At 46.9% G+C, this 15,199-nt stretch overlaps 2 long non-coding RNA genes across 12 annotated transcripts in view; both read right to left on the bottom strand.

Annotated features, from left to right (window-relative positions):
- The window catches only part of LOC116447940, a 45,021-nt gene extending 43,079 nt beyond the window's left edge, over positions 1–1,942 (bottom strand). For 3 of the 10 annotated variants that reach the window (XR_004241749.1, XR_004241743.1, XR_004241750.1), the window contains exon 1: positions 597–1,938. This is a non-coding gene — a long non-coding RNA (uncharacterized LOC116447940). Of the gene's footprint in view, positions 1–66; positions 346–596 lie in introns of those variants that run through there. The other 7 variants (XR_004241748.1, XR_004241747.1, XR_004241745.1 and 4 more) reach the window with 5 other exon arrangements.
- A 4,510-nt stretch (positions 1,943–6,452) lies between these two features.
- Positions 6,453–15,199, bottom strand: part of LOC116448061 — a 119,640-nt gene continuing 110,893 nt past the window's right edge. For both annotated transcript variants that reach the window (XR_004241796.1, XR_004241795.1), the window contains one exon: positions 6,453–14,802. This is a non-coding gene — a long non-coding RNA (uncharacterized LOC116448061). The remainder of the gene's footprint in view (positions 14,803–15,199) is intronic.

Genomic DNA, 15,199 nt, shown 5'->3' with positions numbered 1-15,199 from the left:
GCCCCCTCGCACCTTCTCCGCGGCGTGCGGGAGGTGCCCGTGGCGGCGCGCCGCGGCACTAAATACCTTTGTTCACCGGCTCCGGAAAGCCATGTTTATCGGCGCTGCCGCCCCGCTCCGCGCCGAAAGAGCCCGGGTGCCGGAGCGCTAGCCCGGCGGGGTCGGGGAAGGGCCCCGGGGGCACCTCCGCCTCCTCCGCCGTGCCCGCGGAGGGGGACGCGCACACCACACACACACACGCAGAAGGGAGGGGATCGGATGGAGGGAATTAAACAATTAAGCTATCAGGAGCGGAGCTCCGAGCAGAGCTAGGGCTCTCCATGAAAAGCAAATTTCAGAAGGGGGAATATTGATCCCATCCGTCAATAGAAGGGCACGATGTCTTTCCGTGTAAAAAATTGTTTTGAATTAGGGGGCTCGCTGATGAAAGGGGTGGGGGCACAAGAAAAAAAAAAAAAAAAAGAAGAAGAAAGGAGGAAAGAAGAAAATATTCATACCCGCTCAAAGGGAGCCTCTTTTTAAAATCGCTGGAAGCTCGCTCTTTTTGCCACCTACCCAAGTAACCACCAGAAATCCACCTCTATTGAAGCGCTTACCCTTTAAATCCAGGTTTCGAGCAGAACTCCAACTGTGTGTAAAGCCAGGGAGTCATCTGATGTGTGATGGGGAATGGGCTCTGGGCAGCAGAAAGCAGCTTTCTCTCCTGGTGCCGGATTACCATGTTAACAAACCCCGTGAAGGGACCCCGGCGCCTCTGGCTGGCCATGTCTCGTTGCTTTCACACATCGGCGGCTGCTCTTGCTTCCCATGTCCTCGGCGATCGCCTCTCAGATGAATGTGGGCTTCCAGAAAAGGAGTCGGGGGGGAGAGGAGGAAAAAAAATCGCCTAATGCAATCAAATCGATCTGATCTACACCATCTGTCGCCTGCCACTACACACAAGCGTTAAAATAGGAAAACGGGAGACACTGACAGCTCAGGAAGGTTGTTCTGCAGAGTTCATTTTTAGCAGAGCATAATTGGGTATGGACAGCATACAGTTACCAAAGCTGCTGTTAACCATCCAGTAGAGGATCCCGAACATGCTAATGGTGGATTAATTGAGGAAGATCTGACGTGCAAGCTTCATAGTCTCTTATTCATGACTTCCCAACGGGAAAGGACCAATGCCGTGTGGGACTATGGTAACACAGAGTCAAAGAGCTGCTAAGAAAATGGCTCTGTGTTCATAGCACCTCTCTCTGATAACAAACATATGTCGACCAGAACCGTTTAGCAGGATGGGGAAAATGAAATTTTCTTAGCCGAGGTTAGCAATTCCCATCGCTTGCGCTTAAAGACAAGTGAAAAATGGACTGCGGGTCTAAGGCGCTTTCAAGTGCTGGTCTCAGGCTTTAAGCTAGTGAAAGCAGACGGATCCTGCTCAGACGTGGGGTAAAACCCCAAATCTCTTACTTCTTACTGTGACCAAAGTGCATCCTTAGCAAAGCTCTAAAACAAGCAGCTCTGCTAATTTCATCAGGAATGACGCAAGGTCGTTTTAATGCCAGGAACCCTTTTGACTTTTTCCAGCAGGAATGGCTCTTGGGCAAGATATTTCCGATCACTGAAATTTGACATAATCTCAGATAAATATGATTTGGGGGGTGGGGGGAGAGGAAGGGGGCGGCGAGTTGGGAAGAGACGGAGTATGCATCCAGACCTGCAATCAGCCCTGCTGCCAACACTCCAATTTGGTCGCGTTTCCTAGTCTTTCCTGAATTACGAGGTTACAGAGCCTTATATGTAATTATTAAAGCCATGTATGTACACAAACCACAGACGCCTACGGCAGCCGCGTCTACACACACCGACCGGGAGACAAAGTACGCCCGTCGGGATGCTCTTTTCCACTCCCTGATGAATCCATTGCCAGGGGGGAGAAGGACTGCTAGGACAAGCGAAGACGAGTTCTCATCCGCCCGCCCCAAGCCCGGGCGGAGGCTCCGGGCAGGGCCGCGCGGCTCGGGGCCGGGCCGGAGCTGTCCGCCCGCCCGGTGCTGAACGGCGGCCCGGCCCCGCACACAATGGCCCCTCTCCGCCGCGCAGGGCGCCGGGCGGCTGCCGCCTCCTCCTACAAAGTCTACGCGGTCGCCCTGACAATCGCTACAACAATTAGGAAAGTTCTCCTTCGTTTCCACATCTCCTGTCTGAGTCGCAAGAATAATAACGCCAATAATACGAATCCAAGCAGCTGAATGTAAGCGTTCCGGTAAACAATTATCGTTTAGGGTAATTCTGGAGTCAACCGCATGATTCTCCTGGAAGTTTGTGTTAATCTCTTTAAAATAAATCTAACAGTTATGAACTAGATTAGCCTTGAAAACGTAGCCTAAAGACAAATCAAACACTTTACACGATCTTTTGTTTCAATATACATTAATTAAGCACTGCTGCCTACCTACACAGCATTTTCGGGTCCCGGCCGCGGCGCCGAGCCAGCGAGCCCCGCTGCCTTTGTTGGCATTTGCGTCCAACTATTGCCCTCTGCAGGTCAAGTCCCAGCCGCGGCGAGCGCTCCGCCGCTGTCGAGAGCTCCACGGACAGGAGCCGCCGGGCTCGGCGCCCCCGGCCCCCTCTTCGACAAAGATCCAACTTTTGTTGGGTTTGGTTCTTCACCACGAGGGCTCAGACGTGTTTTCTTTAGGAGGGGCTACGAGTGGGGAGAGCCGGCACCAACACTGCTCAGGCCGTCCTCAGCCTCCATTTCAACCCTAGCCAGGAGAGAAGACAGAACAAGGCGAGGTGCCACTCTGAAGACGTGTTGTTTTCTTTCTCCCCTTGTCTCCGTATGACTACGGCAAGCTTCCTAGGCAAAGCCTGCCCTTCCCCTGCGTTTGCAGAAAAAGCAGGAAGAACCCAGCACCAGACAGGATTGAGCCGGTGGCGACACTCAGGATCCCCCCCGACTTCCCCAGTCGGGCAACTTTTCTTCGGGCACAACTTGAGAGTTTGCTTCTCTCACTCCCGATCCCAGGGCGACCTCACGGGAAGCCAGGCGGGCTGCGGCGGCGGCTGCGAGGGGGCAGCCCGGCAGCAGCCCCTCCCTCCGCCCCAGCCTCTCGCCCCCCAGCCCAAAGGGATGCTTCCTGCTCCTGCGGAGACAGCGGGAACTTTGGGCCCCGCCCGGTGCCGCTCAGGCAGTCGCGCTCTGCCGTGCCTCCGTACGCATCGGCACCGCTCACACGGTAACGAACAAAATGCTGTACCAGAGAAAAAAAAGCTCAACCAACCCAGTGTTACGGCGATCTAGTTACGGTTTTGTTACTTATAATTCAGGAGATTCAGTGCCCAATAAAAGGGGGCCGCTCCCTGTCTTTTTCCCATCCCACCTACACACGGATTCGTAAGGACCCGCTCTAATACCCTCTCTCCGCTTCCTACCCGGGGTTAACACTGTGCACACGGGCTTCGGCATCAGCTCGGGAGCCCGGCACCGAAGCCGCCTGCTCCCGCGGGCTGCCTGCGCCGCGCTGCCCGGCGCGCACGGCCGCCTATCACCGCTGGCATATGACGGTCTTTTCCCGGAGCCGCAGCGAGGCGGGGAGGGCGGCTGGGCTGCGGGCAGGCGGCGGACCGGGGAGGGGGAGCGGCCGCGCACCCCGCGCTGCCGCAGAGGCGGACACGCGCCGGCCTTTTGTCTCCCGGCAGCCGCCGCCCATCCCGGCCGGGGGCTGCCGCTCCGCCGGTCCCGCTTCCCCGGCCCCGAGCCGCACCGGGCGGAAGCTGCGCGGGGGCGTTCCGGGCCCGGCCGGCCCGTTCCGCACCCGCGGAGCCGCGGGAGCGCCGCCGCGGCGGGGGCTGCGGGCAGGCGGGGGCACGGCGGCGCTGCCGGGGGGCTGCCGGTGCCCGCGGAGGGGAGCCGGGCCGGGCCGGCCCCGGGCCCAGCCCGCCTGCGCGGCGCGGGGCGGAGCGGCGGAGACCCCTGCTGGCCGCGCAAGGGGCAGCAGCCGGGCGGGCAGGCGGGGCCAGGGCCCGCCCGAGGAGCGCCGGCCCCGCCCGGTCCCGCCCGGCCCCGCCCGGCCCCGCCCGGCCCCGGGAGCAGCGTAGCGCGGGCGGCCCTGGCCGCTGCGAGGAGGTGCCCCCACCCGGGATGACGCCAGGGGACGAGGGTGTGGGCACAGGCAGGGCTGGGAAAGGAGGCGAGCCGGGTCGCCCATCCCTTCCCGAGACAGGGCGAGAGGGATGCGGGGCTGCGCCAGCATCTGCACTCTCCTATTCTAGCAGCAAGAGCGGTCGCCCGCCCTCGGGAATGAAGGCACTGAAGACACCACCAGCTGGCTCTCGGCAGGGTGTCCCCTCCAGGGGGCTGCTCGGTGGGGGTAGGGTCCAGCCTCTAGAAGAACGCTCTGTGTGCTGCCCTGCCACCTGCCCCTGCTCGCACCCACCCCGCCTCCCATCCTCAGCAGCCAACACGAGGAGTTCCTCGTTCAACGTTACCTTGACCTGTTCCAGGTCTGCTCCCGCATTGGCTCTTGAGAGCAGGGAAGAATTACCTGGAAATGTTGAATAACACTTCAAGTGCGAGGCTAGTGAGATAATCAGGGAATTGAAGAGACTCTGAACAGAGGAGCCTAAAAAAAACCAAAACACACATGATGGAATTTGAGATAGAAGTAGCCAGTCACAATGTTTTCCAGAATATCACCTGATGTTACATCTTGGTGATGTCCTGGCTGTTACCTGGGGACACTGGATTTGCCTGGACTGATAGCCTAGTTCTCTGGTTGTCTCAGGCATGATAGCCAGTTCACAAGCTGATTGAGATCCATTTAGAAGCCCTTACTTTCTCTGGACCTACTATTCCCCTTGGAAAACTGTTCCAGAATCTCATAACTTGGCTTAAGTTTTCCAGGCTATGTTTATTAGGGGCCCGTTTATTTGTTCCATTTGTTCAGATGCCAATTTTGTCCTTGACCTTAATTAGTTCTGGTATTTACTCCCCTCACAGTGTACTAATATTCCTTCTCATAATTTCTTTTGTTTAAATCAAGCTTTTCGGTCTTGTCTCATAAGATAGAATCTTCATTTCCCTGATTATACCCATATCCTAGCAACTTATAAAAACTGGGTCATGACCAACACCCAGAAATTACGGTTTTCAAAAGGGTTCATTATTCTATCCATTTTCAGTTTGACCAAGACACAAGTAGGGAGAATGATTAGCATAAGGTCAGACAAACCACAATTCTCCTGACTTCAAGTTCTTTTGTAATCTATCAGGGACATAAGTTCTGAAAGGCTTGTGGTTTATAACTTGGCATTACATCATTGCACATTTATATACCTATATATCACTTTCTGGAGGGGAAGAATGGCCTTGTAGTTAAGAGGGTACATTAGAAATCTAGAGATGTGGCTTTGAATGCCAGGTCTGCCACAGGCAACAGAGGTATCTTTGGCTAGTCCTTTAGTCTTTTGCCACATTTCACCACTTTTAAAATGGGGACAGCAATCTTCCTCTTGTTGCTTTTTTTTTCTTTCCCATATACTCACTTGCATTGTATGGTCTCAGACCAAGCACCTCCTTTCTGGGTACTCCTGGTGCCTGGCACTCTGAAGCTCAAGTGTGTCTGTGACTTTTAACCTGCAGTTAAAAATAGACCATACTTATAAAGTCTACTTTAAGGGTCTATCATAAAAGCTCTTAGTCAGTAACCATGCTAGCAACTGGAATTCCTGAGATCTTCAGCCCCTTGATTACATTAAAAACATCTTCTGTCATTAAACTAAGCCCAGGGACCAGCAGTAAAACCAGAGACATTTAACTGCAAATCTGCATCCTGGCTCTGGTTTTCAAGTCTTTGCCTGGTTGAAAATCAAGTCAAACTTTTATACTATTATTATTAGTAGTAGTAATAATAATTTAAACATAGGTGCAATTTAACACATTTTCTTCACTGGTTTTCAATTCAGAAGGCTATTTTTGATCAACTAATACTGCACAGAAACAGAACCAGCCCTGGAAGCCCCAACAGCCCCATAGCTGGAGTGGTTCTGGTAATAACAAATGCTATCATTGTTCTTCCCCAGCAATCCAAGTGTGGAAGGTTGAGACTGAACACAGAAACAGAGAGCACTCTCTTGAGCTGAGGTGAAGCGATGATATTTATGGGAGTAATTATCACAGAGAAAAACTGGAAAAATATGATTACAGCAAATTGTAACTCTCTCAGATATGTTCTTTGTTGTTAGAAACAGCTCAGCTGAGACCAAACCAATATGAACAACAGACTGGGAGTGTCAGACACTGATTCTCTGGAGGCTGATACCATCAGACCCTCTGAGCAGAACATGATCCAGCTTTAGCATATTAGAGAGATTGGTGTCAGCAGCCTGCATCTATTCCCAGCCATTCTACTCACTTCAAAACAACCTAACAAAATGTGAGCTTCTGGGCTCCCCACTGGAAAAGCTGACCTGGAGATGCTGTCCCTAAAGACCACTGCCAAGAGAGGCAGCTGTCTCTCAGAGCTGGACAGATTCCTTCCACAGCAGCTGTCTGGTGAGTGCTGCTGAGCAGCCGGCAGAAGACACTCAGGTTTCAGGGTGCGGCCGTGTAGGTGAGTAGGGTGACATGGCCATGCACAACACTCACCACTGAGCTGGTCCTGCCTTCCCATTTGATTCCTGTCTGGGCTTCAGCTGCACTGTTTCAAAAATACATGAAACCTTTGGAGAGCTTCTGCCGTGGGCACAGCCATGGACTCACCTCAGCATGAGGGGAGCGAGGAGCACCCTGGGTGGAGGATGGGCTCTGCTGAAGGAACTACAACTGCCCAAAACCTGTAACAGGGGGTGGAGTCTCAAAGACCTTAGAGGCAATGAACTATATGCTCTGCAAGCTTGGAGGCTTGTGTTGAAGAAGACGATACAGTGAAGAAAAGGAACCTTCAGAAGTTGCTATTGCTCTGCAGCGCTTCTGTGTGCCCTGTATGCAGAAGGGTCTGAACACAGCTTGTGCAGACAGCTTTTGTGCCTTCATATTCATGTGAAGTCCTGGCTTAATGCAAGTCATTTGCACCATGGTAAATGTTGTCTTGCCAAGTCAATTATACTTGGGGAGGGATTTTCACCACACTTTCATGGCTGAGTATTTTACGTTTCATGCAACTAATGTCTTGCAAATGATGTTTAGGAATTTTTAGAAGCAATAACCAATCTTGTGTAAAAACAAAAATATCACCTAACAAAGTAGTCAACAGTTTTCATTTAAATGTACCTAGCCCATTGATCAGACGCATCAAAGAAGTTCTTCAGGTGTCTTGAGAGCTCTGTAGGTGTTATTTCTGCTCTCAGTCTGTGAGAAGAATTATAAATGCTATTTACCTTTTAATTAAAAAAAATACCTTGCAAATTAAAGACATGCTCCTGCACATCAAAATTTAGTTAGCATCCCTTTTTATTGCGCATACTATGGCTCTATAACAGCCTATTGAGTCCACAGCCATCCGAACACACATTGCTGCTTCCCTTTTCCCCTACATTTTGGGCATCATGTGTTAGATCATGTGTCACATCCAAGGGGAAAAAATTCTGTAACTGACTGCTAATACTTAAGCAGATCTCCTGCTTAATATTCTTTCTGCTTACAAACCCCTCAAAATATATTGGTGTGTCCTGACAAAGGCAGAGGAGCAGTTTTGGACACTTGTGTGACATACGTCTTCCTATCTTACGTAGAAAATTTGACAGTGAATGACAGAACACCTTAGAGGGATCTAAGAAGACGATAAAGGCAACAGCTTTCACATGAATACAGAGTCTAGTTCCTAACAGTTACAAGCTTTTTTTACATGCATCCTTGTAATTTGACATTTATAATTCACTGTAGTGCTGAATCGCTGTCATTTTCTCACCGTCAGGTTCTCTATACATGGATGTACATGTCCTTTCTAATTAGTATATCTATTTGAACATTTAATCTCATCTCTCAACCTTATTATGCAGTTGCATATTGATCCGTTATGTATCAACAAATGCTCTTGGTATAACATATACAGTTCTGTGTTGCTCCTCTCTCTGAACAGGTACCTGTATCTTCTCTTTTCCTTGTTGTAAACCCATTTTGTAATTAAAAAAAAAAAAAAAAAGCACATTAATTCACAATGGATTGAATAACAGGTAAAAATAAATATCCTGCAGAGAAACATTAACTCTTGAGATTATATATATGTGTATATATATATATATATATATATGTACATACACACACAGAGTAAATCTTTTATTGTGCGTAACATCTTCCTCATAGGGAACACCTAAGACCTTTTCCGAGACATTGATGCCTTTGCAACACTGATAAACCTTAGACCTATTTTATCCTTAGAGAAGCAGTACAGAAATATTGCAGAACTTGTTCAAGGTAAGCAAAGAAAACAGTGAGACAGCTGCAGACAGAGCAAGCCCCAAGGTCTCAGCACCTGACCTGAAGCCCACTGGAAAACACAATCAATATGAAAATCAGGTTGCATCTGCAGGCCCCAGTTCCAGGACTGACCTTTCAGTGCTCACTCATCATTTTGCATTAGCAACTTGGGTGGTGCCGTGCCATCGCCTGATATTCCTGTTTATTAGTTAACTTAGTTGAGATTTAATTCAATTGAAATGAAAGCTTTTCAGTGTCATGTTAAAACAGGCAATGAAGGACACACCTTTTATTAACAGTCATACTGATCCTGAAGTCAAAGAAAGGATTTATTTTAATGTTTTAAATACTATGGCTTTGTATTTGAAACAGGGGATATTCAAGTGGTTATACTGCTTAAAGCACAGAATTAAAACTTCCCTTCTACTGGTATTTAAAAAGATATCTTAGGGAAGAATTCAAAGCAAACTTTTTACAGCTTTCAGCTGTAATTTATTATATACAAAATACTGCAAACCATTTAAAATGCTCTTAATGTAACTTGTGGTTTTGACAGATAACAGGTTTACATTGAAAAGAAAACAAAAGCCAGTAGCAGATCAGAAGAACTTACCCATACAGTTTAGAAGAGTATACAATGGGGATAAAGACTATTTTAAAGCAAAAGAGAGCACGGTCATGGATGTCAGTCTATTGTTCATACTGTTCAGTGGAAGAGCTGGCAGTGTTACAAGCAACCAGCTCTGTCCTGACAGCCTCAGACTGGGGACACAGGGCAGATCCTGCACTGCCTCTTCTAAAGGTTTCCCATTTACTCACACAGTATTTTCAATGGGGAAGAAAATCTGCTCAGGACACTACTTTCACAAATATTGATCTTTACTTCTGCTAATGTATACAGCAGATATAAGCAGCACAGCAGAGATTTTGTTTATATACTTTTTTTTTACCTTGGGTCTAATTATTGGTCTGCAAAGTTCCACAAAGTTTTCAAAAGTTTAATAAAAGAAATGGAACAAAATACGTTTGTTTTTTCAGCTCTCTAGTCTGAGCATCTATTTCAAATTCCCTTGGTGGTGCTGGTTGGGGGTTTACCTCTTTATATGGCTTTAAGTGTCATCCAAAACACAGTCCTAGTAGCACCTATTAAAATAATTGTTCTTACGAAGAGGTTTCCTGGAAAATATAAATAGCATCAAACAGCATCTAAATGTTCCTAAATGCAAAATGGAAAGCAAGTGATTAATTTATTCATTCTAAATTTAGAAAAAAAATATATGCATCATGTTTGATATTTATACTCTCACTGTGCTTATATACATATATATATGTTAATCTTTAAGAACCACACTAGAAATCCCTTCTCTACTTTAATATCTGACTTGGGAAAAATTCCTATTCAGTCAGTGAAGATTTTCAGTAAGCAGAAAATTATTAAGGATTTTAGAATACATTGCCTGGGTCAGAAGTGTCTTTGGAAACACGACAAGTCTGCGAATTTTTAGGATCTTTTCCACAGCAGCTGAATATGAATTGGAAGGCTTCCAAATCCAAGAAGAACAATGCCTTGCCACAGCCTTACTCACAGAAAGCCATGGAACAGCCCCAAAGAAACAGCCAGAAACACTATCGCTTCATTGCAAAAGTTTGTGTAGCTTAAAAAGTAGGGTAAAAAGTTTTTTCATGAATGTGAAATACAGCTTTTCTTTGAAGATAATCTGGTTTTTGATTAAGAGTTCTCTTGGTCCCAAGTCCCTGTTTTGCTGACTTTTTTGCTTGGTCAGGCTTCCTGTTGCCATTTCTGAGATCCGAGAGCATGAATCTCCACTTCCAGCATCCTTAAATGCAGAGCTCTTCCAGCATTTTGTAAGCCTAAATCAGGCCACGCAACAAAATTACCTCTCGTGTTCTGCTTTATGGCAGAGAATCTGTGCTTTGCCCTGAGGCAGGTGGGCTGCCCCCCGGGGATCAAACAGCCAGGCTTCTCAGAGCCCATGTCTTAGCTTAGGTCTGCAGTAAAATGAAGCACACTTTGTACTTGTGAACATTTACATACAGTATACGAGAAGTGCTGCAAGAGAAAGTTCAGTAGTGTGAGCCTATGTATCATTCTCTTTGATATATCTCTCCTATTTTCTGATCCTAGTACTTCAGATCAGCCCTAAGTCTCATATCTAAACAGTCAGTCCAAAGGGAAAGTGCCTATTTACAAGCTGGATTAAGAGCTTTAACAAAAGGCAAGGCAGAAAGCCATTCATTTACTATATAAGAAAAAGAATGTCTTTGTATTTTATCACTTGCCAGCATCTTCCAAATCTTTTTCTTTGTGTTGCTGCCCCTCCAAACAGAAAGTAGAATGGGAAGTTCCCGTTTTACAGAATGGATCAAGAAAAGGAAAAAAAGCATATTGTGCAACTTTCCCTTTTTGCCTCTAATGGGTTTACTTTTGCTTCACCCCTCAGGGCTCCTGCAAGCATATGTGTTCAGCTGAAACCCCACACTGCTGCCTTGTTAGACCTTTTCCCAAGACTTTTTCTTAAGAAGTAGGCATTTGGAAGCAAACAAGAATGGAAGATGCTGGAATGAGGGGAGACTGAGTTCCCTAGCCAAGCCAAGGACCAGTCCCTATCCAGAGCACAGGCAAAGGGAGGAGATGCCCCAGACACTGGTGGAGAGGACAGGCAGTGGGCAGAGCATAGCATGGCACAGCAAGAGCTACAGCGAGAGAGAACGAAGCAGGTCCAGTCCCAAAGGGTCAATAACACAACACATGGAATGAGCATGGAGAGGAGCAGGGAGCCTCTTCTCTGAGACAGCCACTACACTGCACAACCTGCTCAAAAAAGCACTGCAGGTCCCCAGATACTTAGCAAGAGAGGGGTGAAAAAGTATCTCTCCATCTTGCATTATTTATCTTGGGGGACAAGCTAAGATAGAAAACAATTAAGGGCTAGTTGAGGGTAATCAAAACTCTCCATTTTTTGAGATATCTAAATGTTTGCTTTCATTTCTTTTTCAATCTGTTTGCTGTAGCACTTTTTGAAACAAAATCCGTAATTTCCAAAAGGCTGAAGTGGACCATTTGTAATTATCAATGAAAAAAAAAATCCCTATTTTTTAAAATAAAGAAGACTCAAACTTTCTTTTACAAAGCTTTCGATAAAACAGTAGTCAGTAGTAATTAAGGATGAAATTAAAAAAAAATTTCCAATGATACACCTGAATGGAGAAAAACTGAAGGCAGGCAGAACAGAGTGGAGTCAGAAGTAAAGCATTACTTTGTGAATCTTTACACAGGCTAATACCTCCAGTCTGGCTCAGATTTGCAAGATTTGGCCCACGTGAGCTTATAAACCCTAAATTCTCATTAACTTTACGACTTGCAACTTGCCCCACGCTAGCCTGCAGTTTGGTGAGCTACACCAGAGGCTCCACCCTGCAGCCCCAGATGCTCTCCTGGGCACTGGGGCCCTGTTCCATCACAGCCCTGGCAGGCCCTGCAATGCCCTATTTTTTGTATGTACTCCTGCATCTCCTTACAGTTCCAATTCGTGGCTCCACTCTTCAACCCCAGCACCTTTCTTCACCTTCTGGTAAAATTCCTTTGCTCCAAACTCCACCCTGGCAGGCAGATTCAGGCAAAGTAATTCCCCAGCCTAATGGCCTCTTTGGTGTGTGTATTAACCCAAATCACCGGCCTGAGCCATCCAGGGTGAATGACCCCTCATTACCTCTGCTCTGGGAGATGGATAACACCATCCTGACAGCTCAGGGTGGGTTTCATCTCTACAGACACTTTTGTGATAAAGCAATTAATCATGTCAACCAGCATTTTTCATTAGAACATCAGTGTGGGCAGCATATTTTTAATAGTATTCATTTCTCATCGGTGCCTGTTTGGTTCATCTTACCTGCATTCTCACAATTAACTGAATTACCAATTTCAGAGACTGAAGGGAATTTCTTCCATGTTTTTCCATTTTTCAATTCATCACAACATTGGCAGGGATTCTTCAGGCATTTTGCTCTTATCTGTAATATGACACTTCAGCAAATTTCATTTAAGAGAATCCCTACCCTAGCATGTGGATACGGACCTTGTTGCCATCTAATCTCTTTTAATGGCTCGTTACTGTTGTGGCATTTGATCTCTTGGTCTTTATCTCACTAGCTGTAAGGCTCTGAGATGTGGTGTACGGCACATATTCAGTAGAAAAACACACTTGACTGCAGCAGGAGGGAACTGGCTTTGGTGGCCCAAATGGTCTCTTCCCGAGTGAACTTCCCTAGGACCTCTCCCATCGTCCAGTACAGCTTATGCAACACCTCTGGCTTATTCCAGTAGGAGCTATACCAGTCCAGGATTAAAGCACCTTCTGCTTTCCTCCATTCAAGCATGAAGAGGCACATGACCAACGTGAGCTCCTTCTTCAGAAACAATAAGAGAAATCCTTCATTTTATTGTACTTTTCCCCTCAATGCACATAGCTTCTCTATTGCCTTTCTTAAGTCGCTCGCCTTTTTGCAAAACAAGAGGACTCATCACAGCTTTTAAGTGGTCATAGGCACTGCAATACAAGGTGGTGCATTCCACGTTAAATCAACATTAGAGTGAGGGATGAATACAATCTACTCAACAAATACTTTATCATGAAAATTATTAAAATTCATAGCTTAGAGGTGAGAATGCTTCTTTAAGAAAGGTACTTATGTTATCCCCAAAATAGCACCAGTATCATGTGATGTTCCAGTTACTATGGTTACCACAAATTTGTTATTTAATAGCAAAGAAAATAGATGCACAAAACATGCTAATTATAACTGGTACAAATTTTTCTAAATGTTTTATATGAATATGCATGCATGTTTTATGCATAAGGAATAGGAATGCCCTTTTTCAAATAATTCTTCAAATTTTTAGAAGCATTTTAGTAACAGGCAGGGAAGTACATTGTGTGGTTCTCAGCAATGAAGGAAAAGGAGACTGAAAAATTGAAGATGAGCACTTTGTCTAAAACCATGCAGTTTTCTATTCAAATAGCAGAAGAATCCTGAAAATGCAAGAGGTTTAAATTTGTTGAACCTTGTACTTTCCCAACAGAATTTGCTTTGTTTCTTCTTCTCTTTGCAATGTTGAAATTGCAAAGAGATTGAAGTGCCTGAGAAACAGTTGCAAGACCATTTGAAGAGAAGTTACATTTTATGAAATTATAATGTTAATATAACCCTGATACAGATACCAAAGTGCTCCAGTCACTGCCAGAATCAATACTGCTCGATACAACTACAGCCTCCCTCTGCCTGGAGCTCCCGGCTCCCACCTGCGTGCAGCGGTGTGCTGGCTCCACAGGCGGGTCCCTGCTGCTCCTGCTGGTGCTGGCTCACAGCAGGATGCACCTCAGTGTGCCCCACTGCTGCAGGCTTCTGCTGCAGGGCCTGGGGGGGGCCTCCATGGGCTGGGAGCTCAGGTGGCACTTGGCAGAAGCACAGCCTGTGAGCACAGCATGGAAAGATGCTGCTGTGGACTCGTGTGTATTGCAAGGAGAAATACATGGGGCTGGCTCTTGTTGTGAAGAGGAGAGATGGAAGGGATATGTATGCAAACAGATCTCATATAATTCCCTTCCTCTTTCTGTTCTCCACCAGATGCTCGGGGAGATAAGCCTGGGGGACACAATGCATACAGTCCTTCAAATGCTGGAACTGTAAAACTTGCCAGCCTGACAGGGTTCCTGGGGAGGAGCAAGAGAAATCTCATTCCTTTCCTTGGGCTGTCTTTGGCCACAGTGAAAAGACTCTCAAGCCTAAACTAAACAAAGATATGATTGCGAGGAATGAGATATAATTGTGGGAAGAAAGTAACTGGCTCACGGCTAGTGCAGGAAAGCTGTAGGCACTCATGCTGGCAGTGGCACCATGCGCAGAGCCAGACACTGCTCAGGGCTCCGCTGGGTCGGTGCCTCACCACCCAATGCTGGGCAGCCCTGGCCACTCATCCAAATTCCCACCTCTTCCCAGAGAGAGGAGGATATTGCACATGCCTTTGGGGCAGGAGTGTCATACAGCAGACTCTGCCACACTCGGGGGTCATTGCTGAAAATGTCACCACTGTCACTTGAAATCAAGCCCTCTCCTCTCATGGAGGCTTTTATCTCTTCCCTTATGAGGATGCACCAGCCACAGGCAGAATTAAAGTCGTGTGCATGCATTTTGCTGTCAAATGGCCATACTTAATGGCACCGATACCGAAGGCACTCACTTATGCTGCTGGTCTCTCCCTTTCACACTCAGAGCACATGCTTGCTGGCTGCCGTATTTCAGATGTTGTAGAGTGTCAGCGATACCGACTGAAAAACCTTCTCTGTGGCTTGCTGTCATGCCGTGATTGATATCAGCTGTAACAAGAAAAAATGTTATGGCACTGTAATTCTGCTTGATGCAAGGTAGTCTTTGATCTTTACCATTTTGCAAAGATTGTAATATATGCTTAGTTTGATAAATAATACCCTTTCACCAGAGTCCTGTAAAGTGGAAGAAAAATTGACAACTAAACTTTTGAAACTTCTCTGGTGCAGGTGTTGATGTTTGCAAAGCAAAAGGTTAAATAATAGGATAAAACTCCCACTTGCCTACTCATAAGCAGATGTGAATAATCAGAACTTCCTAGACCAGCCCTTTTGGGCTGGTTTCTATGCATGCATCATATCAGCAGCAGAGTGGCCAGCTCCTGGCAGAGGCACTGCAGCCAGGAGAGCAGTGAAGGAGCTGGGGGCTGCTGGGCCAGCTGGAACT

This window comes from Corvus moneduloides, chromosome 9, assembly GCF_009650955.1.
Source record: "Corvus moneduloides isolate bCorMon1 chromosome 9, bCorMon1.pri, whole genome shotgun sequence".
NCBI lineage: Eukaryota > Metazoa > Chordata > Aves > Passeriformes > Corvidae > Corvus > Corvus moneduloides.
Note: the sequence above shows the minus strand (reverse complement) of the source record. Positions and strands in the feature narration are given on the sequence as shown.